This window comes from Marmota monax, unplaced genomic scaffold (assembly GCF_021218885.2).
Source record: "Marmota monax isolate L192 unplaced genomic scaffold, Marmota_monax_Labrador192_F-V1.1 WCK01_AAM20220418_F8-fsc00027, whole genome shotgun sequence".
In the NCBI taxonomy this organism is placed as follows: domain Eukaryota; kingdom Metazoa; phylum Chordata; class Mammalia; order Rodentia; family Sciuridae; genus Marmota; species Marmota monax.
Window position 1 is genome coordinate 9616961 of NW_026694617.1, and position 25783 is coordinate 9642743.

At 36.9% G+C, this 25783-nt stretch overlaps 1 protein-coding gene across 4 annotated transcripts in view; it reads left to right on the forward strand.

Moving 5' to 3' along the window:
* The window catches only part of Kcnd2 (potassium voltage-gated channel subfamily D member 2), a 457488-nt gene that overhangs the window by 396748 nt on the left and 34957 nt on the right, over positions 1–25783 (forward strand). The window lies entirely within an intron of this gene.

Below are 25783 nucleotides of genomic sequence, written 5' to 3' on the forward strand. Positions count from 1 at the left end.
TCATTTTGAAAGTCAGAGGATTTTGTGATACAGGACAACTTTGTGGCACACAGAATGTTACATACGCTGGGTGGAACTTAAGTGTCCTTTTGAATAGTCTCTGGTAAAATTTAAGATAGAATTTAAGGCTCAGAAGCAATTTACAATGAGGCCAGAAGTAGCCATAAACATGAGTCTGAATAAAACTGGAGATGCTCTGTATACCTAAACCAAGGCTAAGAGACGGGGCTCCTTCCCAACATCCTTATAGATTTGGTTGTTATTAATGGGACTGTTGCCTAAGCACTAAGATATGTAGGAGCTGAGGAGTCAGGTTAGACCTGTCAGGTTCTAATATATACAAGAGAGCCTGAGTTTGTCCAGGTCCTCACAAATACTTGCTTCTTGCTGAAGGATCTATCTAGGGATATCCACCTGATACAAGCAGAGCCTTGTAGCTCTAGGAGGTTCATGATGATACTGGATGTCATGGTGTCAGGAGGCAGAATTTGGTATTCTGGGATAAATGCTGGACTCACAGCCAAAGATGGAAATATTCACATTCAACGTGGCCAACAACTGCTCTGTGATCAGTTGGTCACCTTGGAATCTGGTTTCAATCAGTATGGCAGCACTAACTCCATATCTGTTACCATGAAAGTAGTTTAATTTACTACACAGCTTAATTGGACTCCTGGTAAAATGTGTTTTGTACTACATAAAGGAGACAGCACTTTGGAAAAGCAGTTTCTGAGGAACATTCTGACCAGGCTATTAAAAGAAAAAAAAAAAGCCTCTCCTAATACCAATAAATAGAAAGAATCACCATTCTGATGGCCACTCTCCCCCCACACACGACAGGGGCAGGAGTTGTTTTTTGGGTTCTGTTTCTGCCTTTCCTCTGAGTTCCTTATAGGGAAGAGAAACAAAAGTTCCTGGATATCAGGATATTCAAGAGACTGAAAAGATTTGCTGTCCCACAGACACAAGCACACCAAACAGAACACAGTTATTAAACCTTCCCTCTGGCAAAGGCAGGCATTAGTCCCTGAGAGATTAGCCTAGCTAAAGACCTTTACCTCAAAAACATTTGCATTTCTGGAGCCCCATGTTAAGAACATCTGGATTCTAAATTAAGATTCTAATTAAGTGCTGAGCAGATATTTAGTTTGCTTTTGTGAATAATGCTGGCTATTGTGAATAATGTTGCAAAAAATATGAGAGTACAAATATTTCTTCAAGATCTCAATTTCAATGCTTTGGTATATTACTCAGAAGTGGGATTGCTGGGTTATAATTTAGTCCTATTTTTAATTTTTTGAGGAACTTTCAAAATACTTTCCTCAGTGGCTATCCCATTTTACATAGCCAACAGAATACAATGGAATAATGTTCAGCTTTTTTTTAAATTTTTTATTGTTGGTTGTTCAAAACATTACAAATTTCTTGACATATCATATTCCACACTTTGATTCAAGTGGGTTATGAACTCCCACCTTCACCCCATACACAGATTGCAGAATCACATCAGTTACACATCCATTGATTTACATATTGCCATACTAGTGTCTGTTGTGCTCCGCTGCCTTTCCCATCCTCCACCATCCCCCCTTCCCCACCTCTCCCCTCCCCTCCCCTCCTCTCTCTCTACCCCCTCCACTGTATAACCCTGAGGGTCTCCTTCCATTTCCATGCAATTTCCCTTCTCTCTCCCTTTCCCTCCTACCTCTCATCCCTGTTAAATGTTAATCTTCTTCTCCTGCTCTTCGTCCCTACTCTGATCTTAGTTACTCTCCTTATATCAAAGAAGACATTTGGCATTTGTTTTTTAGGGATTGGCTAGCTTCACTTAGCATAATCTGCTCTAATGCCATCCATTTCCCTGCAAATTCTATGATTTTGTCATTTTTTAATGCAGAGTAATACTCCATTGTGTATAAATGCCACATTTTTTTTATCCATTCGTCTATTGAAGGGCATCTAGGTTGGTTCCACAGTCTTCCTACTGTGAATTGTGCTGCTATGAACATCGATGTAGCAGTGTCCCTGTAGCATGCTCTTTTTAGGTCTTTAGGGAATAGACCAAGAAGGGGAATAGCTGGGTCAAATGGTGGTTCCATTCCCAGCTTTCTAAGAAATCTCCATACTGCTTTCCAAATTGGCTGCACCAATTTGCAGTCCCACCAGCAATGTACAAGTGTACCCTTTTCCCCACATCCTCGCCAGCACTTGTTGTTGTTTGACTTCATAATGGCTGCCAATCTTACTGGAGTGAGATGGTATCTTAGGGTGGTTTTGATTTGCATTTCTCTGACAGCTAGAGATGGTGAGCATTTTTTCATGTACTTGTTGATTGACTGTATGTCCTCCTCTGAGAAGTGTCTGTTCAGGTCCTTGGCCCATTTGTTGATTGGGTTGTTTGTTCTCTTATTGTCTAATTTTTTGAGTTCTTTGTATACTCTGGATATTAGGGCTCTATCTGAAGTGTGAGGAGTAAAGATTTGTTCCCAGGGTGTAGGCTCCCTATTTACCTCTCTTATTGTTTCTTTTGCTGAGAAAAAACTTTTTAGTTTGAGTAAGTCCCATTTGTTGATTCTAGTTATTAACTTTTGTGCTATGGGTGTCCTATTGAGGAATTTGGAGCCCGACCCCACCGACTGTAGATCGTAGCCAACTTTTTCTTCTATCAGACGGCGTGTCTCTGATTTGATATCAAGCTCCTTGATCCATTTTGAATTCACTTTTGTGCATGGCGAGAGAAAGGGATTCAGTTTCATTTTGTTGCATATGGATTTCCAGTTTTCCCAGCACCATTTGTTGAAGATGCTATCCTTCCTCCATTGCATGCTTTTAGCCCCTTTATCAAATATAAGATAGTTGTAGTTTTGTGGATTGGTTTCTGTGTCCTCTATTCTGTGCCATTGGTCCACCCGCCTGTTTTGGTACCAGTACCATGCTGTTTTTGTTACTATTGCTCTGTAGTATAGTTTGAAGTCTGGTATCGCTATACCGCCTGGTTCACACTTCCTGCTTAGCATTGTTTTTGCTATTCTGGGTCTTTTATTTAAAAAGAGATCCTACCATACACAGCAACATGGATGGATCTAGAGGGTGTTATGCTCAGTGAATCAAGCCAGATACCAAAGGACAAGACTGCATGCTTCCTCTTGGATGAAGTACTTAAAATATTCAAATTCATAGAAGCCCATTGTAGAACAGTATCTGCCAGGGGTTGCAGGGGGATTGGGGAATTGTTCAATGGGTGTAGTTTCAATTGTGCTAGATGAGTAAATTCTAGAGCTCTGTTTTAGGACATAGTGCCTATTGTTAAAAAAAAATACTGCATTGTACACAAAAATTTGTTGAGAGTAGATCTCTTGCTAAGTATTCTTCCCACAATCAAAAACTCAAGTGGTAAGCCATAATAAACAATATTTTAATCAAGGCATTGAGATAAGAATAGGGTCACGTGAACACATAATCCTTGGACTTAGCAAAAATAAATTGAAGTATAACTTTTCAAACAGACCCTTCTGGGCACATTTCTGCAGCCAAAGCCAGATTCTGGTCATATTTCCCTTCTAGATTCGACTGGAGGGAATCTCACTTCCTAAGTATAGGACCTCATCTGTGTTTTCTCTCTCACATCTCCCCTGGTTTGGACATAGTTTATTTTGTTCGTGCTTCTTTAAATTGAACTATGTTTTAGATATCATTTATACACAGCAAAATGCACAGACTTTTAAAAAAGCAGACCCTTCTTTCAAGTGTCCCTCTTGTTATTGAAGTTCAACTGTTGAATAATCCTAAAGGATAGCAAAGTAAGGGTGGATAAGTCAATACTGCAAGTGAGACAAGTGTGGAAAGCTCTCGGTGTGGGGTTTGAAGGATGGGGCTGAATCTGTACTCAACACATTGAGCACATTCCTGAGTCAGAGTCAGTCAAGCACATGGGTGGATATGGCTTTCTTAAGAACCAGGGCTGCAAAACTAAAGCTTCACTACATACAGATATATTTATCCACTAGCTTATAGCTAATGTAAAAAAAATGCAAATGCCTCAAGTGTCACTTTTAGGTTAGAGTTATGCAAATTGTGCTCTGTAGCAGAGTCCACAAACTTTTTCTGTGAAGCAGCAGATAGTAAATATTTTCAGCTTGACAAGCCATACGGTCTCTGTCAACACCACTCAGCTCTTCTGTGATAGCATGAATGCAATCAGAAAATAGACAAACAAATGAATGTATCTGAGTCCCAATAAAACTTTATTTATAGACACTGAAATTTGAATTTCATGACATTTTCCTGTGTCAGCCATTTTAAAATTTAAGACCCATTTTTAACTTTCAAACTGTGTGAAAATACGAGTCAGGCCAAATTTACTGAAATTTGCCAAATTCTGCTATGTACAGAAGATTTCCCCAGGCCTTGGAGACCTTGCCTCTAACAGTGAGTCCTCCTAGGCTTTGAGCTTCTGAAAAGCCAATGAGGAAGACTCTGACCTATTAGAGCAGACTGCTGTAGTCTTACCTGTTTGGGGAGAAAAGTCTTGCCGTGCATGTCTTCTTCAGCCTTTGCTTGCAGACTGCATTCTGATTTACAACATAACCCTCAAAGAAAAAAAAATATTCTAAAGAAAACTCAAGCCTGTTTATAAATACAGAAAACAGAGAACCCTACATCTCTTTGAAAATGTACTTTGGTCTGTCTTTCTTGATGTTTGATGTTTCAAAGAAGATCTTCTATAAGGCTAAGCACAAGAAAGGGGAGTCTTACCTCATATATGCCAATAACCAGACAATGAAAATGGAAAAAAAAAATGTTGTTGTTGTTGAAATGGAGCAATTCAGGGAGGGATTCAAAACCAGACCTCAAGTACTGAATCCTCTCTCCCAAATGCCTTCTCTGCTTTATGATGACTCTTCCTGTGCTTTAAAGAATCTTATCACAGACACAGCATACCCAGAGTATCACTGTATTGCAGACTTAATTTTATGAGAGTTGGTACTATGAACTGAAAAATGCACAGTAGTGGGCCTAACTCAGACACCCAGTTGCAATATAACACTGCATTTTCACTTCCTGAACAAGAAAAATGCAACATGGGACACAAAATTTAGATATTCAGCAGACACAGTACAGAATACCAGGAAACGTCGGTATTGTTTCCTTTTTGCTTGTCACCAATTTTGAATCTCCATGAATTATACTACAATAAAAATTTAATTTTCCTTTTAAAAAAATGTTTATGCCTTAGATGTGCATATTAAAATAGTTGTTTATTTTCCTCTTTGTACTGAACTCTTTCCAGCTCAATAATCTGATTTCATAGATAGCTCTATTTTGTTTATAAATGGTGAGTCTGAAGTCAGTATTTATATAATTCAGACCTAGTATTTACTTGAAATACATATAATGAACCCCAAGTCATAAAATTTATGATACAGGTTGTCTTTCATTTTATTTTTGGGTCAATATTCTGGTTCAGTAATTATGATTCATATGGAAACTTAGTTATAAATCATCACTATCCCTTTCTCTAAACCAACACAGATAATGTACCTGAACTTTCAATAATGTGCTTCCTTGTACCATGGAATATGTGCAAGCCAAGTTTCTTTTGGAACCCTATTCTTTTCTCCTTTTTTAAGGAGAAGTGTCTATTGTCTGCAGAGGAAATGTACTTTTGTTAAATCAACGATGATACTGGGCTTTCTGATCTTCTACTTGGCATCTTGTAAATCACAACACAAATCTTGCTCTGTGATTCTGGTATTAGAATTTATTATAATTGTTTCTTTAATTATTTATTAAAATATGGAACTGTTTTATTTTTCATTCAAAGCATTCAATAAATAATTATATATTCTATGCTTGAAGAGCTCATATATGATGCAAATATAAGAAAAACACCTTCTTTAGAATGGCTTTTCAATTTTCTTTGTTATTGTTTTATATAAAAATACACATACACATGTTTCTGTTGCCTTTTTATGTAATACTTTTTTATAAAGAAAGGAAATGCACAAATAACTCCCAGAAAGGTCTGAACATTCAATATTTAATTATTTCCAAGCCTCACTTGAGTGAGTGACACCAAGGCACTCAAAGAGTCCTTCTCCTCCAGGACAAAGGAGTTTAGACAATTAGGAAACTGAGAAGCAGAGTCCAGTAAAGTGGGAGGAGAACAAGGAGAGCTCAGGGTTCCAAAGTCAAGTGAGGAAAATGGTTTAAGGAGGAGCTCGCAGTCAGCTGGTAAACTGTAGTGAAAGAATCAAGTGAGATGATGATTGTGAATTGACCTTCTGATTTAGTGACTTAGAGGACATGCAAAGGAGCAGCTTTGGTGAAGTGCAGGGGAAGAAATCTCATTGGAATGCAAAAAGAGAATGAAAGAAGGTGACCTGGAGATGGCAATTCTTTCAAGGAGCATCACTGTGAGAGGAAAGAGGGGAAATGAAGAAGACAGCAGACTCAAGAGGAGCTTTTTTCTCTGGTCTGGACAGGAGGAGGAGATACAACTTGAGTATGGTGAATGGCATGAAGGCCACCTCCTGGTGCATCAAAGATTGTCACAGCTGAATAATCTCATCAAAGTCCCCCTAGATCAGTTAACTCTAAATTCTCCATTACAAATTTTTGGTAGCTGTCTTTTTTTTTCCCCTCTAGTTTTGCCTATAACATAGTCACTTACCATAGTAAGAGAAACATTATACTAGATTATGTCTATGTGAAATAAACACAATGACAGCTCCCAAGTTCCTCAGCCTTGGCAAACAGGGTGAGTAAGAAAAAAAGATTCCCAGGCACAGTCCTTTAATAACGAGTCATCTCATCCAGACCCCAAGGTTCCCTGCAAAGAATCCATCCCTTCTAGGATTAACAGGAAAAGAATTATTATCCAATATTAGAGTATCTTGCTGTTTGGCACTGCTGATTTCTGGCACTGCCTGGCAAGATTCCTTATGTAGATGGGACTTGGAGTTCTCTATTCTCTCCAAACCACAGAGCCTGGGAGAAGCTGTAGCCCTTCCAGGGTATCCCATACCGTGAAGCGTCCTGGGCTCTATTCATTATGATGAAATTCCTAAGAGGAAGAAACTTTCTTTCTGTTGAGTGGTTGTAATGTGATTGAACTTACAGTTTCTGGGCAGCCCACTATTTTAAACAGCAAAGTACATTTCCACCCCCAAAGGAACAAAGGAATTCCTATTCATTTAATCAAAGAAAGAGTAAACCCTCAACATCTACTAAAACAACTTCTCTCCCCTCAGCCAACACACAAAATGGAACAAAGAGGCATAAAATGGAAACATAATGTAGAAATATGTGAGTTTGTGACATCTCTTAATCAACTCCTGAATCCAGGAATCCTAAAGTGTGGAAGTACCAACATTCATACATCTCAAGCTCAATCCACCAATACATAAATATTTACATTTTCTGTTAATTTTCTGAGTTCAACACTAATCATAGTTTATTCTTCTGTTTATAATAATAGAAAAGAGAGAAGGAAAAGATATTAATCCTCCTATTATTCACCCTGCAACACCTTTATGTTGCTTTATACTTTATGGTTGTAAGGTTTTTTTATATGCATTGATGTCCAGCTTTGAATAAAGTTTGTTTCTCTTATTAGATGTTACCATCTAATGAGGGTAGGGATCATTGTCTCCCTTCAAGGTACCAGTTCATCCTTAGTCCCAAACATAGCACCTAGCAAATTGGAAGTTATTTTAAATATTCCTAGATAAATAATGGATGAATAATGAATCAGAGGAAAAATGCAAAGAAAGGGTGGTCAGAGAGAAAGAGGGGCAGAAGGAGGAAGGAAATAAACCAGCTTTCAATGCATCATTATTGCAAGTGTAATACTGTATTAGCTATTTTATATGTGCTATTTCATTTAATCATCACCCCAAATACTTCTTATTATTCCTGTTTTGTCAAAGAGAAACAGACCCATAGCATTACAGTAGCACTGCTGGCAAGCAGCAATGGAACTCAGTCTTGTCTAACTCCACAAAGCGTCTGTCTCTGTGCTTTCTACTATACTGCTGCAATAGGATACTTCACAGAGGCAGTAGAAGTAGCTATGTGATAGAGAAAAGCCAGAAGGAAAATGTAAACATTCAAAAAGACACCCCAGGGCTGGGGTTGAAGCTCAGAGGTAGAGCACTTGCCTTTCATGTGTGAGGCCCTGGGTTCAATCCCCAGCACCATAGAAAAATAAACAAATAAAAAGATATTGTTTCCATCTACAACTAAAAAAAATATTTTAAAAAGACACCCCCAAAATGATCTTTTTGGTCTACATTGTAGAAATCGGACTCCATCAACACTCAGTTATAATTCATGTTGCCCATGTGGGTGGTCTTTCCCAAGACCATTTGTGCCTCCAGCTCAGTGCAATAATAATCTACTTTTCCCAAAACAAAAAACTTTTGACCCTGTTTCTTATCTATACACTTTGGAGAGGTAGGCCCATCTCAGATTGATTTTCTAGAACACAGTCCATCATATTTGATGTCTAGATTTAAATGGACCTTGCAAAGAATTATCATGTTCATATAGACTGTAAAGTCTGACACTTGGGTTAACCAAGCCAGGCACAATAAATATATAAGTAATTATTACTTAGAAAATTTTTCTTCCATTGAGAAGTGCTGTATATAGACACAACTTAGAGAACAACTATCTCTTTCAATCTGAACCAGGCCATATATAATGACAAGTCCAGACTAAGCCTCCCTCTCTTCCAGTGGAACTATCAATACTGTTTCCAGAACAATGTTGCAGAGCCTTCTAATATGAAAAAGATTAAATCTAAATAGAGTAAAAAGGACCAGTGCGAAATTCCATATCATATTGGCATTACTACCCATGATGATGCCTATAATGCTGAGATGTTTGCACTTGTCTCATGTTGGTTAATTAACTTCTGTGAAGTTATTTCTATTTTAGTCAGCTTTTTCACTGCTGTGACTAAAAGGATTCAACCAGAACAATTGTAGAGAAGGAAACATTTATTAGAGAGTTTATGGTTTCAGAGGTCTTAGTCCATAGAAGTCTGGCTCCATCATGGCAGAAGAATATGGTAGAGGGAAGCAGCTAAATGTTAATTAGGAAGGGGAGAAAGAGAGAGAGAGAGAGAGAGATCTCCACTTGCCAGATACAAACACATACCCCAAAGCAGCGCCCCCAATACCCTACCTCCTCCAGTCATACCTCACCTGCCTTCAATTACCACACAATTAATCCCATCAGGTGATTAGTTAGCTAATTGGGTTAAGGCTCTCATAACTCAATCATTTCTCTGAACCTTCTTGCATGGTCTTACATGTGAGCTTTTGGGGGACACCACAATCAAACCATAACAAGTAACATGGATTTTTTTGTACGACCTAGACTACCACTAGTTCCCAACAACCACCTGCCTGTGCAGTTACAGCAACCTATCACGATTTATTCTGTTTCTCAGCCATTGCTTAGGATTTTCATCCAGGCTGCAATACTGTTTAGTTGCTGTGTCATCGTCCTCAAAACCTACCTAAACTTCAAGATCTGGCTTACTATGGCAATTTTGGACCTCCATCCCTCCCCACCCTGGTTTTAGTACTTAATGCAAACTGGATTGATGACTGGATCCTTGTCTCCCAACAAAGTTTGCAAGTTCCTTGGAGATTTAGTTCTTACCCTACTATTAAGTACTTCATGATACTGAACACACCATGAAACATAATTTTGTTTTACAATAATAAAAAAGGAAAAAAATAGATCAGTTCAAAATACACATATCCCAGACGTTTTCTGGCTTATTGGTCTACTTTCATTTTCAGAAACAACCACCATATGCAGAAAAATTATGTCTCTCCTTAATTACAAAAAAGGAATATTTGGTAATGGAACATATGCTGAGTTTAATGTTTTGTATTTTCTCTTTTGATGAAGCTTTGAGATTTCTCACTTTACATCAGACATATTTTGAAAGAGAGTGTCAGTGAATTGTCATGTATGCTAGTCTACCATACTATCTGTTGCTCTTTAAAAAGAAGAATTAAGCCAAGTCTAAATTAGCATGTTTTAATAATTTTCAAGTGTATGCTCCATCTTGTGAGACTGTGCTAAAGAAAATGCCTAAAATGGCAAATGCATATGTGAATTTAATGTGTTTATTGACAATGACATTGATGATGGTGGTAAAGACAGGATACATGGGAATTTCATTTTCTTCTTCTTATCCACCTGGCCTTCCACTTCCTAGCTTCTGCATTTAAAGCCCTTGAGTCTTACTTAGCAACTTACTTTTAGGGAAGTTTGAGATGTTGCAACACTAATCAGAATGCATATAAAGTATCTAAGTGAAAGTACACTGAGTAGTTTATAGAAGGAAGTAGATTGACCACATGTCCAGGAGTTGATTTCAAAATGAGGTGTAAAATGAAATGCCAAAATGAATCAAAGAATCAACTAATCCTCATACAAGGGGCACCACTGTCACATATTCCATCTCACATCAATCCTTTTATTTAATCGTCTCAATGGAAACCACTTCTGGAGCATCAAACAAGGCAACCAGCCAGAAATGTCATTAGTCCAAGCAACGTTTCTATTGCATACAGCTACCTAACTCAAACCATAAGTTATTTATTTTCAAGGCTAGTTTTATTCTTCTCGAATGATCCAATACGATTTTATTCTCCATATAGGTTGCTGTCAAACATTCTTTGTTGGTAGTGAATATGTGAAAAGAAATAATTTCACTATATTTCAATATTACTTTTTTTTTTCCTCAACAGAAAGAAAAAATTTTGGCTTAGCTAAAGGCTGAATTAGCATTTTGCTAAGCATGCCAAGGCCAAGTTTAATTTAGGCATTCCCATTGCTAATTAGGAGTGACCTGCAAAGACCCCACCCAACGTGTATTCCTTTGATGAAAGCCTTTTGTGACCTCTCAGTCATTTTTCCATATTAAAATTGGCCAAGTCACAAAACCATGTGGGCTGGGCCTAAACCCTAAGGTGCATTGCTTCATCAGTAGGTCAAATGTTTATAGATTATCAGGTACATGTAATTAGTTTCATATTTTAAAAGCCTAGGCTATATTTATTCATAAATAATGGTATTATCTTTTTTCTTTAATCCTGAGAACATTCTATTTTACACAGTTTTTGTACAGCTGAATCAATGAAAGTGTTACCATTTTTCACCCAGGAAGAATGTTGAGGGCATCAGTCTTCCCTGAGCACTGATAAATGAGTGAGTTTGCATTCTAATTACAGATATGGTTTATGTGTTTTCTCCTTTTGAATGAGATTACTATGAGGTAAAGTAATCAGAAGATAACTTTTTATACTGCAGCCGATAATTTTTGCATTATTTAACTAAACATTTTTCCACTGTTGGTTTCTCAAATGCTAACCTCTTAAAAGTTAATATATTTTTTTCTGCCTAGTTGAGTAAAAGAATTCCCTTTTAGATTTATCTGGGTATGTGAGGAAATTTTTATTATAATTATTTGTTTTAAAAGCAAAAGGAGAGCTTGAGGATATTTTTTAAAATACCAAAATGCCTCATAATAAAGAGTCCCTAGTCTGATATGCTAAACAGGATTTAACAGCTTTTGCAGAGTATAAATTTTTTTGCTGTATACTTTAATATGAAAGTCATGCAAGTGGTGATATACAAATTACCCTTTAGAGAGGTTTCATAAAAACGTGAGAGCATGTAAAATGCAAAGGAATGAAAAAGCAGTAAGTTTGCCCCAAGTGGAACAACGGCAAGAGAATGAAAATTAGAAGCTGAGGGGCTAATGACGGGATAATGGTAAGAACAACAATTAACAGAGCTGTGACAGATAGCTGAAGTGGAGGTAGCCTGCCACTGCTCAGTAAAATACAGTCAGCAGGGCCTGAGATGGGGGAAATATTTTTAGCATCATTTATAAACTGTTCTCAAATAAAATTACTAGACATTTTAGAAAACAATAAAGAGATTTTATTTATTGTCCACCCCATTGTGGTCCTACATTTCTAAATATCACTGAGTCTATTTCTTGAAAAAATGTCACAGGATAATTATTTAGATTACCCATAACTCTCATGTTTTAGGGAAGCATATTTGGGCATATAAATTTGTTCTGACTAATATATTTGGAGCCCCTTTGTCTCTAGTAGGACAGCTGCAGCAGATTACTGAGGAGCACACAGACTGGAGTCAGACTGCTTAGCTTACTGCTCTGCTGCTCTCCTGCTTGCTAATAATGAGATCCTGGATAATTTTCTAAAATGCTCTAGGACTCAGTTTCCTAATTTGTGAAACAGAAATAGTAATAATGATGATGTCTCCCTTATAGAGTTACTATGAGGATTAAAGGAGATGATACAACACACACAACAGTAGGAAGCAGTGCTTAGCACACATTATTCTCTCAGCAATGTCAGCTCTTCATGATTGCTGTGAGCAAAAAGCCAGGCCACTACTCAGCTCAAGATGAGTAGATTTTATAGTACATCCTAATGCTAGACCCAAAAGGTAGACCAGCTGTCCAATCCCAATTACTCTATGAAAAGGATTTGGCATTGGATTCTGATATGTATCCTTCCATTACCACAAAAAAGCAACTGTGTTCTTTGGATTCAAAAGATGGAAAAGTAAAAACTTAAACTATGATCCTTCTAAATTTTTGTTTCCACACTTAGTTGTTTCGGTTATATAAAAAATAATCTTTAAAAGTATTAGGAATTTAAGTTATGAAAAAGAAATCTAGTCAAGAGAGGAAATAATTAAATTTCAGCAAATGAAAGTGGGAAAAAATCAATGAATAATGTATCCAAACTGTGGCCCTATTTGCAAATATTGAAGAAATTTTCACTCATTTATCCAGAGTCATTTCTTGATTTCTTCATTGGTATGAGTTACTTGGTTCAATGACATGGAGATAAACAATCCGAAGCCCTGCTCAAACAGAACTAAACAGTGGAGTTGTCTCATAAATAAATTAATAATGACAACACATGATGAAAGTATTAAACATTGGGGAGACCTTGGTGTTACAGGAACAAAGAGCAGAAGTGCAGAATAGGAAAATCTCCAAGGACAAGGTGGGACTTGTTCTTAACCCTAAAGATGGATGAGTATTTCAACTTAAAAAGAGAGAAGGAAAATGCTAATGTCATTCTTTAAGAGAGAGGAAACAGCAGCTTGGCATTCCAGTGGATAAGTTGAGGCTTAGATTGGCGGGTTTTGTTAGTGAATAGAGAAGTACAACCCTGAAGTTCCAAAGATAGAATGTATAATTATGAGTCATCAGAAAATACATGGTATATGAAGCCTTGATAAACTTGCGAAAGTGAAAAAGAGACACAAGAGAGAACTCCCAAGGAAAACAATATTTTAAGCATGGAAGAAAATGTACAGATGAATGAGAACAAAGGGAAACACTGAGAGCACCAGGAAAATAACATGCATGAAAACTGAGATTTAAGAGAGATGATACTGACAATAGTGGGAAATGCCACAGATTAGTCAAGACAAATTACATCAGAAAAGTCTCATGGAGGATTAAGACTAATCTTTCACTAAGCTTATCTCTAAAGGAAAGGATGTAAATAGGACAACAAAGTAGAAGGACACTGAGTGGTAGGAAGGTTTGTGGGGGTTTCAATGGAAATATTTTGATCATGAGTATTTATTGCAAATAATGGTCCAGTAGAAAAGAAGACGTTTCATACTGCTAATTCGCGTAAGGCTAATTATACTTTTTTTAAAAAAAGAACACTTGTAAAAATTTTATGCAGACTCTTCCCCCTAAGCATCACTCCACCTTACTGAAGCATATGTGAGACACATTACCCCAACTGAGTGACAGCCTGCTCAATTTCCAAAGCCAGGTTTTTATTGTGGCCATAATACAAGACTATGACGTGATAAATTGTCTTCTCTTAGTTTTTTCTTCATTTGGAGTCAATATTCCATTTGGATAGAATGATATAACCATGACATAAATCATAAGCAGCACATGATGGCTTCTTGCAATACAAACTTTGAGCACTTAAAAAAAAAGGAGGAAAACACATGAAGTTAAAATGATAAACATATACTCTAGATATCCTAAGTGCTCCAGAGATTGACGGGCCATGTGGGCATTACTTAGAAACTCTCGTATGGCAGATTTCAAAGAGAACCAATCAGAACCATGTGGTGAACTTCACACAAGTCAGTTCTCACTGGCACATGAGCTGGATACTCTGCAACCGACTTCCTATTAAATTAACAAAAATCATTGCTAAGCCTAACCTTCATCAGCAAGCTCCTTGGAGAATTATCCAAGGTCAGTGCTCATCCATTTTTACTGTTTCCTGACAGGAGTCAGCATTTAGCCATCACCCTCCAGATGGTGATGTTCAGGACCTTGGCAAACTGCCCTTCAAAGGTTGTGAACCCTAGTTAAGAATAATTATCAGGATATTGAACTGATTTTTTTCAGCCTTTATAGTTAAAATAATCAAGCATTGTGTTACTATGTTAACAGGGTATTTGGCCTACTAGATTCCCCTTTTAGATAAATACTGGTGGAAAAGTGATTTGAGCCTGCTCATCTGCTGAAATGTTCAGAAGAACAGTTATCACACAGCCCTAGGATCTGAATGGGGGCCCTAAGTTCAAGAAGAAAAGCAAAGAAAGTACCTCCCCAGAGTGAGAAATTGGATATTTATTAGACATATGTGGCAGTTGCAGGAAGAAAAGTGCTGATACATTGCAGGTTCCTCTGGCCAGACTGTGGTGTCAGCAATGTCACATCAGCAGGTCAGATCAAGCTTCCACGGCAATCAACAAGGGCCTGATGCAGCTGGCATAGTGCCAAGTGAGAGCCAAATCCCATCTTGTCACTACACAGAGCTGCTTTATTTCACTGCCAGCCTCTAACGCCTGAATGTCTTGTGGAACATTTGACAAGATGCTCTATTCATTTTAGGAAGTCATCCTCGTTTCTGATGGTTTCTCTGGCATCTTTCTACAGCCAATAATAAAAATAGCAATAGCTAACACTGAGCTTTACGATGCTGAATTTATATTCATTTGATCTCACATAATCATGGCTATTGGCCAAATGCCATCAAATTCTGTCTACTTTCCTTCTAATAGAATCTTAAGTGAAAAAGTCTCAGTAAAGAATATTACCTTTCATAACCTCTATCTGTTTATTCAAGAGAACAAAAATCAATATCAGTGTAATCAACCATAGCATAGCCAAGAAGTAATTTTAGAAAGGGAGATTTCTGAAATATCAGGATTTCATAATAAATTCCAATTTATTTTTGGATGCTACATTATTCAGTATGGTACAATTTCCAGGATTTTTTTTTCCTACAGGCCTAAGTAAATCTTTTAAAGCCCTGAATTTCCATTTAAAATACAGAAACGATTTTTAAATCTTAAAGCTCTGACCAGTTGAGTTGTTTTTCTTATAATAATCTTTCCTTCAAAGACTATTCCTGTTCAATGAGAAAATCCACATCCCCTGAGTATTTATGTACCAATGTTTCTGTTCAAAGAATACTTAAAAGCTATTGACCAGATCACTGCTTTCAGTGGAAACCATAACCATTTTATGCAGAGTAAGAAAAGAAACACAAAATACTAGGGCATAATATAAGCTGTGTCTTAATGCCCACATTTTGAAGCTTATGTATGTTAAAACTTCATAAAAACTGGTAAAACATTTGCTATTTTCAGGAAACATAATCTAGGTTTAAAAAATCCTGTTTACCCCTTATCATTTAGACAACCTTGTGTACATTACTTTAAATTTCATTGTCCCTATAAATTCCATACTAAATTGTATATGGATTGGCAGAAAATTTATTTAAAGTTCAGCAAGTGCTTGACAATAAAAGCAACTATTATTGCCATTTTCTAGTTTTTACATACTACAGGATTTAAAGAGTAAATCATTTACAGCAAATAAACATGTGGAATAAAATTTAAATACATTTTTAAAGGAATTCACACTTGAATTACTTTAATATTACTACTAAGATTCCTTTTGAAATAAAAATGTGTATTATTAGATATGAATGTACAAGAAGCATATCATTTTTATTAAAGCGAAAATAGTATCAGGCTATAAACACTATCAGTATAGGTCAGATTTAATGAAAGCAAGCCAGGAGACCCACAGCTCTACTCCAGCACTTACTCTGGAAGCTTGAGGTACATTTTTCTAAGACTACAATGATCTTCATGTAAAAATGAGGAGTTGAATTGGATGATCTGTGTAGCTTCTCCCTGTTTTAATACTTGATAATCATGTGCTCAATATCACATATAAAATTCCACCAGCATAAATTAATTCCCTTGGCTTTCAACGTCAGCAGGCAGCACAGTAAATGAAGAACTCAGTTTGAAATCAAACAAAGCTGATTTCCAATCCAGCCTCACTTTCCAGTTATTTGACCTTTAACAAGCGTCCTTCTCCATCTTCTCCCTTGTAAAACGCCAATAATAATAATTATCTGCTGGAGATATTATGAAGGTTAAGGATATTGTAGGTATTCAATAATTGGGCTGGAAGTCAATTAATCATACTTATCATTTCCAGAGTCCTTCAATAAAAGGGTGATTTACTAAAGAGGATGATTTGGCAGAACTTTTCTTGTTGTTAGAGAGTCACTCAAAACTCAGTTAAGGGCTGGTGTTGTGAGGCACTGGGTTTGATCCTCAGCACCATATCAAAAACTAAATAAGTAAAATAAAGTTTATTTTTAAAAAAAAACTCAGTTAAATTACAGATGTGGGACAGAAGTGTCATAAGGACATACTGAGTTCCAGGGATCTCAAACTGGTACAAAGGGTCATGTAAGGTGCTTGTTGCCACCTTAACTGTAATGTTCTGATGACAGGATATACAGAGTCAGGAATGAATATGACATTTGTAGAGGCTGAGGGTTATATAATTTGAGAACCCTCTTTTAGATCAAAAAATAAAGTTATTGTAGTTATTGTATTAGTTTTTTTTTATTTCTATAACAGCATACCACAAGAGTGGGTAATTTATAAAGAACAGAAATTTACTTCTCACAGTTCTGGAGGCCAGGAAGTCCAAGATCAAGGTGCCTGTCCATCTGAATATCTGGTGAGGGCTGCATTCTCCAGAGCGGGAGGAGCTCTGTATCCTGAAATGGCAAAAGCAGAAGGACAGCCCAGCTAAATGTTTCTTGTAGTCTTATTCACAAGTAAGGAGGCCTCATGGCCTAATTACTTTTTTGTGATTTCCATCACTATGAAAAAATAACTGAGAAAATTAGCATAAAGAAGGAAAGATTTATTGGGGCTCATCGTTCTAGAGGTTTCAGCCCATGGTCCCTTGTCTTGGTTGTTTCTGGGCCTGTAGTGAGGCTGAATATCATAGTGAGGAGCACGTGGTAAAGCAAATCTGCTCACCCCATGGCTACTGAGAGAGAGAATAATAGAAGAGGCCTGTGCAAGGTGCAGCTTCCAAGAGCACATGCCCAAGGACCTCCTTCCTCCATGTAGGCCTCACCTCTTAAGTTTCCACCACCTCCCAATAGGTCACTGAACTATGAATCCATCAATGGATTAATTCATTGATGAGGTCAGAGCCCTCATGACCCCATCACCTCCGAAAGGCTTCACCTCTGAACACTTTTGCATTGGGAACCAAGCCTTCAACACATGAGCTTTTAAGGGACTTTTCAGATCCAAATGATAACAAGATTCGGCCTCTTAATTACCATGACATTAGCCATTAAGGTTCAACATCTGAATTTTAGAAAGGACATATTCAATGAATAACAGTTATGATTATATTATTTTGCAGAAAGTGAATAGTTATTAAGAATGAGGGGGGCAGAGCACAACCACTAAATTCGAGCTTCCTGTTTGCCTAGCTTGAGCTGTTTGTTAGATCTCAAAATGCTCCAATATTGGCTAGGCACAGTAGCACATGCCTGTGATCCCAAGCAGCTCAGGAGACTGAGGAAGGAAGATCAGGAGTTCAAAGCCAAGTTCAGCAACTAAGTGAGGCCCTAAGCAACTCAGTGAGACCCTGTCTCTAAATGAAAAAAAAAAAAAAATAGAAAAAGGGACTGGGGATGTGGCTCAGTGGTGAAGCACTCCTGGGTTCAATTTCTGGCACTCCACCAAAAAAAGTTCCAATTCTCTCTGTCCATAGGAGAAATAAGAAGTGAAATTTGAAGTGGAAAGAGATACCAATAAAAACTGAAAATGGTTGTAACTTCTTACTTTGAAAAATCAATTATATAAAACTGTGAACCCATTATTAAATTCCCTCTCAGAGCTCTGATGCATAAATTTAGCTAAGTTCAGTGTGGATCTGCCTCTGGTTGACTAAAGGAGAGACTGGGATAGGTCAAGCACCCAGGATTCTGCTGAGAGAGGACAAGCCAGGCTGAAGTGAAGTGACACTATTCCTGAGAGGCCTGCTTAAGGGCTTTGAGTGGCCAAGAAATCAAGGCTGTAAGAGAGCCACTATTACAGTAGGGAAAGTGACGGCAATGGGCAGCTTCAACTGTTACTACTGTTAACCTACAGATCATTCTGCATTTGCTAGCCTCTCCCCATGCCTCTGCTTCAGCAGGAAACTGGCCAACCTGACCCCATAACCTGGGCTCCATCAAGCAAGATGATACCAGAGGTAGTTTCAGATAAAGAGGCATCAAAACTATGATTGGCAGAAAAGGAGAGACAGAAGTGACAATTCAAAGAAGAAAAACAGTTTTATTTTTCATTTTCATAACAGTTGTTATAATCAGTGACAAGTAAAAGAAAATGAAAGATAGGAAGGAAATACCTTCACCAAAACTTTCTTTAAATGAAATGCTATTGTGTTCAAGAGTTATCATGCTACCACAAAGCAATGAAATATAACTGGGCCAGACAACCATGAATTGCAGACCTCCTGGGTAAATTCATTACAAACTGATATATGCATACTAGGAAGGGCTATACCAAGGGGGAGGATTAATGCAGGAGGACTGTCTTATGTAGCGATGATTTGGCTAAATACCACACACATTGCTTCATATGGATGAATGATGAAGAATAAAAATCAGACTGACTAATGATGTTATTCAAACGTGATGAAAGTTTTATTGTGTATTCACTATTTACTAATGCTAATATTACACTTTTTTTCATATGTATCAAACAATCTTAAAACCTTCATAGACTACTTGTAGGACAGGTATTTATACTTCTTTCCTTTCCCAACTTTGTTCCTAATTATCTCCTACTTATCTTCTTTGTCTCAATTTAAATATTTTACTCCCCAAAATAAATTAGGTCTCAACACCTTCCTTAATTATCTTTCTTCAAACCTTTTGGTCTTTCTTGATAGCATATATCATGATGTATATTTCTACATTTGTGGCAAGTCATGACATGTATTCAAAGCCCTTGGAATTAACCGCTACATTACCCTATCCATGCTAGGTAGGATCTACAATTTGCAGGGCCCACTATAAAATAAAAATTTAAGCCCCTGTTCAAAAGCTGGAGAAAGTATCATTACAGTTACTAAAATATTAAGTTTTTCTCTTTCTTCTGGTTTCTCTCTACTTGTGGTATTTTATATTTGTTAAAATATTTCAAAATAAATAAATAAATAAAACTTTAAATTATTACAGTGAATTTTGCAATTCATCTTCATGTTACTCAATACCAATTTTAAATGCAAATATGAGTATTTAATTTGTATGAAGAATCATCACAATTACACAATTCATATTTTGTAGCTCCTACATGCATATGTATTTTGTTCTTACCAGATAGTAGAATCACTCCACAGAACAAATTCTTGATTTTGCACATATTATAGGAATATACTCTAACTTCAGCTTGCTAACTAGCAAGGAAGGGTTGGAGAAGAAAAAAACAAACAAACAAACAACAACAACAAAAAAAAAAAACAAACAGGAGCTACTAAGGATTGCCCTAACCTTCCCCTTGACTCCTATGTCATCATTTCAGTCTAAGTGGTTAGCTAGTAAAAGAAGGTAACATGAGTAAGAGAGGATGTGGTATTGGTGTTTGAGTTATTCGTGTTTCTTAGAGTGCCATTCCTTCTTTCCATTTGAAGTAAATTCTGGTTCAAGAGGACAGAGTGGCTCTTCAGGGCTGTGAGCACCCCCACTGGCTCAGGGAAGGTATTGTATGCTTATATGGTATTAATACTTTGAGTCTTGCTATGCTCCTACAATATCTTGGGTCCACCAGAGTTCTTTGCTCACTTGACATCGTGAGTGCAAATGGGGCAGCAAAGAATGGTCTGCCATTGCTCATGTTCCCCTGTACCACTGGATTTGCAAAGCATAAGATCAAAGATAAAATTATTAAGAATTCCAGTACAGGCATGGACGTGATGAAAGTATGTTATATGAGTATACCACAGAAACCCCTTACTGTGTGCAATTAAAATGCACAAATTTTTAAAAATCAATTTCAAGAAAGTCTCAATAGAGCATTAGATCGAGGACAGGGCCTTTGTGAACTTGTGGGCCTGTGTCACACATGCATAAATCCAACCAGTTACCCTCTATTACTGTAAACTGCATGTTAAGCTTTGACCCTGGTGACACTAGATCTAAACTCCCACCATAATGAATCATAGTACATGGAGATAAAAGATACCTGATTTCAGGGCACTATGAGGACAAGGAAAGATGACAAATAGATCCCAAGTCTCTTTTTAGCTTCTGTTGTAACTAGGAAAGGAGATAGATACATATGTTGGCACTCCAGGAATAAGGAATTATTTTCATTTGTAGACATTTATAATTGCTTTGCCATTGACTGAGCTATTAAATATTCAGATCTGAGCAGGGAGCAGGTAATTTAGTGCAGCAATATTTTTCTCCCCTGCTTCATTACTGAAGCTGCACAAAAGTCAAATTATACAATAATGCAATTGCAACTATTTTAGAGAGTAAGATGTCCTCTCAGCCTCTCAGAGAGGGGAGACCCTTAACAAGGATGACTGTTTTCACACTTCTTCGGGTCTGAGTTGATTTGTTTTTTCTCTTGACAATCCCAGTTCTGAGGGTGTGTGGTCAGCAGCTATACCGATGGCAAGTTTGTCTTATTTCCCACCACAGCTTAAGACTTCCTTGGTCTAAGGAGCCATTCTGAGATTGGTATTTAGACTGCTTCAAGAAAATTAAATAAGTTTTTCAGATACTTTTGACAGATGAGAATTTTGACTCCTTAAGGTTAAGTAACTCATAGAGCTAGTAAATGGCAAAATTAGGACTGGCACTCAGGGTTGGTAAAGCAGATATTTTTCCAGAATTCATTCCTAACAAGCTCACTAAAACCAAAGATAAAGTATTAACAATAACTTTAGGATCTTACCAAACTAGAACTGTTGTCCAGTGAGTTAACTCTGTTATATTTTTGTTATATAGTATTCATTTTTTAGTCTGACTACACAGCTTCTCATATATTTTCTACTTTTCTGCCATGAGTTATTTGAAGATACAAAGTTAAAAAGTGCATTTCCTTAACCTAAATAGACCTCATTAAAATTGTATATGATACAGAAACATAAAATGTAGATGTTACATTTTATATACATTTTATATATAAGTGTTCAAATAAAAAAAAAAGTAGAGTCGTGGGTAGTCTATGAGATGTCACATCCTCAGATCAAAAACATTGACTTCAGGATTTGATCAAAGATGCAAAGGTACTAAAGTTTATCATTATAGTGCCTGTGTACATTAGATATCTGAGTTTATATACTACATTCTCTATTACATTTATTTTTTTTTATTTACCAAAACTGGAGGCTGTATAGGCAAAGCAGGGAGTGCAACATTGTATTTGCAATGGCTTATCTTCCCTTTATTAAGATGCCTCAAACAATTTCATGTTTGAGAGTTATGAAGGTGTCCTTTTCTGAACTTAATTTAAGAAAGTCCAAAAGTCCATGTTACAAGGAACTATGTTCTTTATGAAAACCAGCAGAACCAAAGAGGCCATGGAAATGTTCAGCCACAAAAAAGAACCCATAAGGCTCCCTGTGTTAGATCACATGGGGAAATAGTCTTTCTTGTCGCTGAGGATTTCTTCAGGAATAAGAAAAAGACTTTACATGGCTTTTGTATTTTATAGAAGTCCTGTTCAGATTTAGCTCAGAGACAATTCTGGTTCTATTTTTGAGGCTTTGGTGACTGGTTAAAAGCAGTTCCTACCTGATTTATAGGAATGATGTCTCTTTGTTTGGTTCATCTTAATATGAGGGTGTACCACCATCCATATTTATAGTTAGGGTCCTAATCTGGTTTGTTTACATACCAGGTGATAATCAGGTCAGTCAATAGATGATCAAATCAAATTATACAAGCTCAAGTAGCCCACAAAAGAGCTTATTGTGTAAAAGACTCTAAATAATTTTAAAGAAAATTAAGATGACTAAATATGTATGGTGCAATGGATGGACAATGACTAGGTACATCCTTCCAATTTAAAAAGCCAAATGAAGCTCATGTGGTTAGGCTCAGCTGAGATTTCTTGCTCCAGTCTCTGTCAACATGGACCCTAAGAGAATGGAGATAATGAAGCTGGTTCTTTTTGGCATGATGGGTTTAATGTGTCCTTCTATGTGAGGAATCAATTTAATGCTTTAAGACTTTTTGTGGGTTACCTTTGAATTTTAGACTTCTGAAATGTATCTTTTTTTTTTCTGGTTGATCTTTGCATATTTTAATCCAAATATGGTAAAGGACAGGGCTACAAAGGGGAGTGTTCATGTAATAAACAGGGTTTACAACTTGTAACAGAAGATGTTTTTTTTTTTTAATTGGTTGTTCAAAACATTACAAAACTCATGACATATCATCTTCCATACATTTGATTCAAGTGGGTTATGAACTCCCATTTTTTACCCCAAATACAAGTTGCAGAATCACATCGGTTACACATCCACATTTTTACATAATACCATATTAATGACTGTTGTATTCTGCTACCTTTCCTATCCCCTACTATCCCCCCTCCCCTTCCCTTTCATCTTCCCTCTCTACCCCATCTGCTGTTGTTTAATTCTCTCCCTTGTTTTTTTTCCCCTTTCCCCCTCACAAACTCTTATATGTAATTTTGTGTAACAATGAGGGTCTCCTTCCATTTCCATAGTTTCCCTTCTCTCTCCCTTTCTCTCCCCCCACTCGTCTCTGTTTAATGTTAATCTTTTCCTCATGCTCTTCTTCCCTGTTCTGATCTTAGTTGCTCTCTTTATATCAAAGAAGACATTTGACATTTGTTTTTTAAGGATTGGCTAGCTTCACTTAGCATAATCTGCTCTAATGCCATCCATTTCCCTGCAAAATCCATGATTTTGTCATTTTTTAGTGCTGCGTAATACTCCATTGTGTATAAATGCCACAGTTTTTTAATCCATTCATCTATTGAAGGGCATCTGGGTTGATTCCAAAGTCTAGCTATTGTGAATTGTGCTGCCATGATCATTGATGTGGCAGTATCCCTATAGTATGCTCTTTTAAGGTCCTCAGGGAATAGACCGAGAAGGGCGATAGCTGGGTCAAATGGTGGTTCCATTCCCAGCTTTCCTAGGAATCTCCATACTGCTTTCCATATTGGCCGCACCAGTTTGCAGTTCCACCAGCAATGTACAAGTGTACCCTTTTCCCTACATCCTCGCCAGCACTTATTGTTGCTTGACTTCATAATGGCTGCCAATCTTACTGTAGTGAGATGGTATCTTAGGGTGGTTTTGATTTGCATTTCTCTGACTGCTAGAGATGGTGAGCATTTTTTCATGTACTTATTGATAGATTGTATGTCCTCCTCTGAGAAGTGTCTGTTCAGGTCCTTGGCCCATTTGTTGATAGGGTTGTTTGTTATCTTGTTGTTTAATTTTTTGAGTTCTTTGTATATTCTGGATATTAGGGCTCTATCTGAAGTGTGAGGAGTAAAGATTTGTTCCCAGGATGTAGGTTCCCTATTTACCTCTCTTATTGTTTCTCTTGCTGAGAAAAAACTTTTTAGTTTGAGTAAGTCCCATTTGTTGATTCTAGTTATTAACTTTTGTGCTATGGGTGTCCTATTAAGGAATTTGGAGCCCGACCCCACAATGTGTAGATCGGAGCCAACTTTTTCTTCTATCAGGTGCAGAGTCTCTGATTTGATATCTAGCTCCTTGATCCATTTTGAATTCACTTTTGTGCATGGCGAGAGAAAGGGGTTCAGCTTCATTTTGTTGCATATGGATTTCCAGTTTTCCCAGCACCATGAAATGTATCTTTTGACTTAGCTTTGTAGTCTAGGAAGAATAAAAATGAATAAAAGAATATTAGATAAGGAAAGCAAACAGAAGCCTATAATGAAAAGAGCAAAACATTTCCACCTAAGAAAATGAATCATATTTGATTTTAAAATAGAAGGTAACTAAAATAAATTGTAATCTTAAATTGGAATTTCAAAAAAACAACTACAGGTTCCTGAAGTGATGTCTTAGTCTAGGTTTCTGGAACAGACTCCAGAAACAGACTCTATCCCAATTTGCTTCATGAAAGACCTTTATTTCAACTGTGATATCCTAAATGCCAGGATTCTGATTTCCATCCTGCACCTTAGGGAGACTAAAACTCGGCCCTTTATAAGAGAATCTTTTGGCAGTCTGTAAACCACCTGTACCAGTTCAGCATTCAGTAGCAGAATTCACCTGGACATGGGAATTTGGAGTGATAATCTCCATCACACATTGGGAAGTGGAAGTGAACATTGTCATCCTGATATTTTATAGATGAGGAAACAGTCTCCGAGAGAGTAGATGAGTGGATACAATGTTACACAACTCCTGGGAGACACTGCTGAACCCATCTTCTGGTTTCATGTATTGTCACATAAATAGAACCCATGCTGCTTCACATAAAATGAAAAAAATGCAAAATAGTAACAAGGGCATAATACCCTAGTGCTTAGCAATCTAACAATAGGCTCTGTTTCATAGCAAACGCCATGTAGGTTACAAATCTGGGTAAATGTGCCATCAGAGATAGACTTGGACAGTGACAAGTACCTTCACATAAAACCCAGATTCAAATAATCCCATTATCCCTTGCTATTCTGCAATTTAATTGTATCAAATTTTTCCTGAAACAAACTAAAGTGGCACCTGAACCTTGCAGACTTCATTGACATTGGGAGTTTTTGCCATCATTCAATTATTTAGGTGAGCTGCAAATGTAAAGGAAAGGACATTCAGAAGGCCTGGATCATATGACAGACTATCTTTGTTTTGATTTGGCTTAATTTTTTGGAATATAAGGAGTAAATTCAGACAGTAAATATAAACAAACTCAGTAGTAATATCAGTTTGATGATAAATATTTTCTTCTATAATAACTTATTCTAGGAGAACTAATGAGAAAAAGAATTTTTATTCATATCTGGGGCGTAGTATATCTTTTATGGTGCTTAATTATTATCTAGTCTCTTATGATAATAGATACACTACACAATTAATACAAAAAAATTAAACATTTGCTATCTAGTTCTGAGTCCTGCAGTCCATCAATCTTCCTAAATAAGCTCACTAATTTTTTTTCTCAGAAAAAAGCATTTCCTCCCTACATGCTTCCATTGAGAATGGTACTTAATCATAGAGAATTTTAATTTACCAGCTAAAGCTGATCAGATAAAACTTCGGTTAGATGATAAGGAAGTTCTGACAAAGGAAATAAATTACTGTTTTTATCTGATTATGTAAGTAAAAACATGTGTTGATTATACAGCACAATGC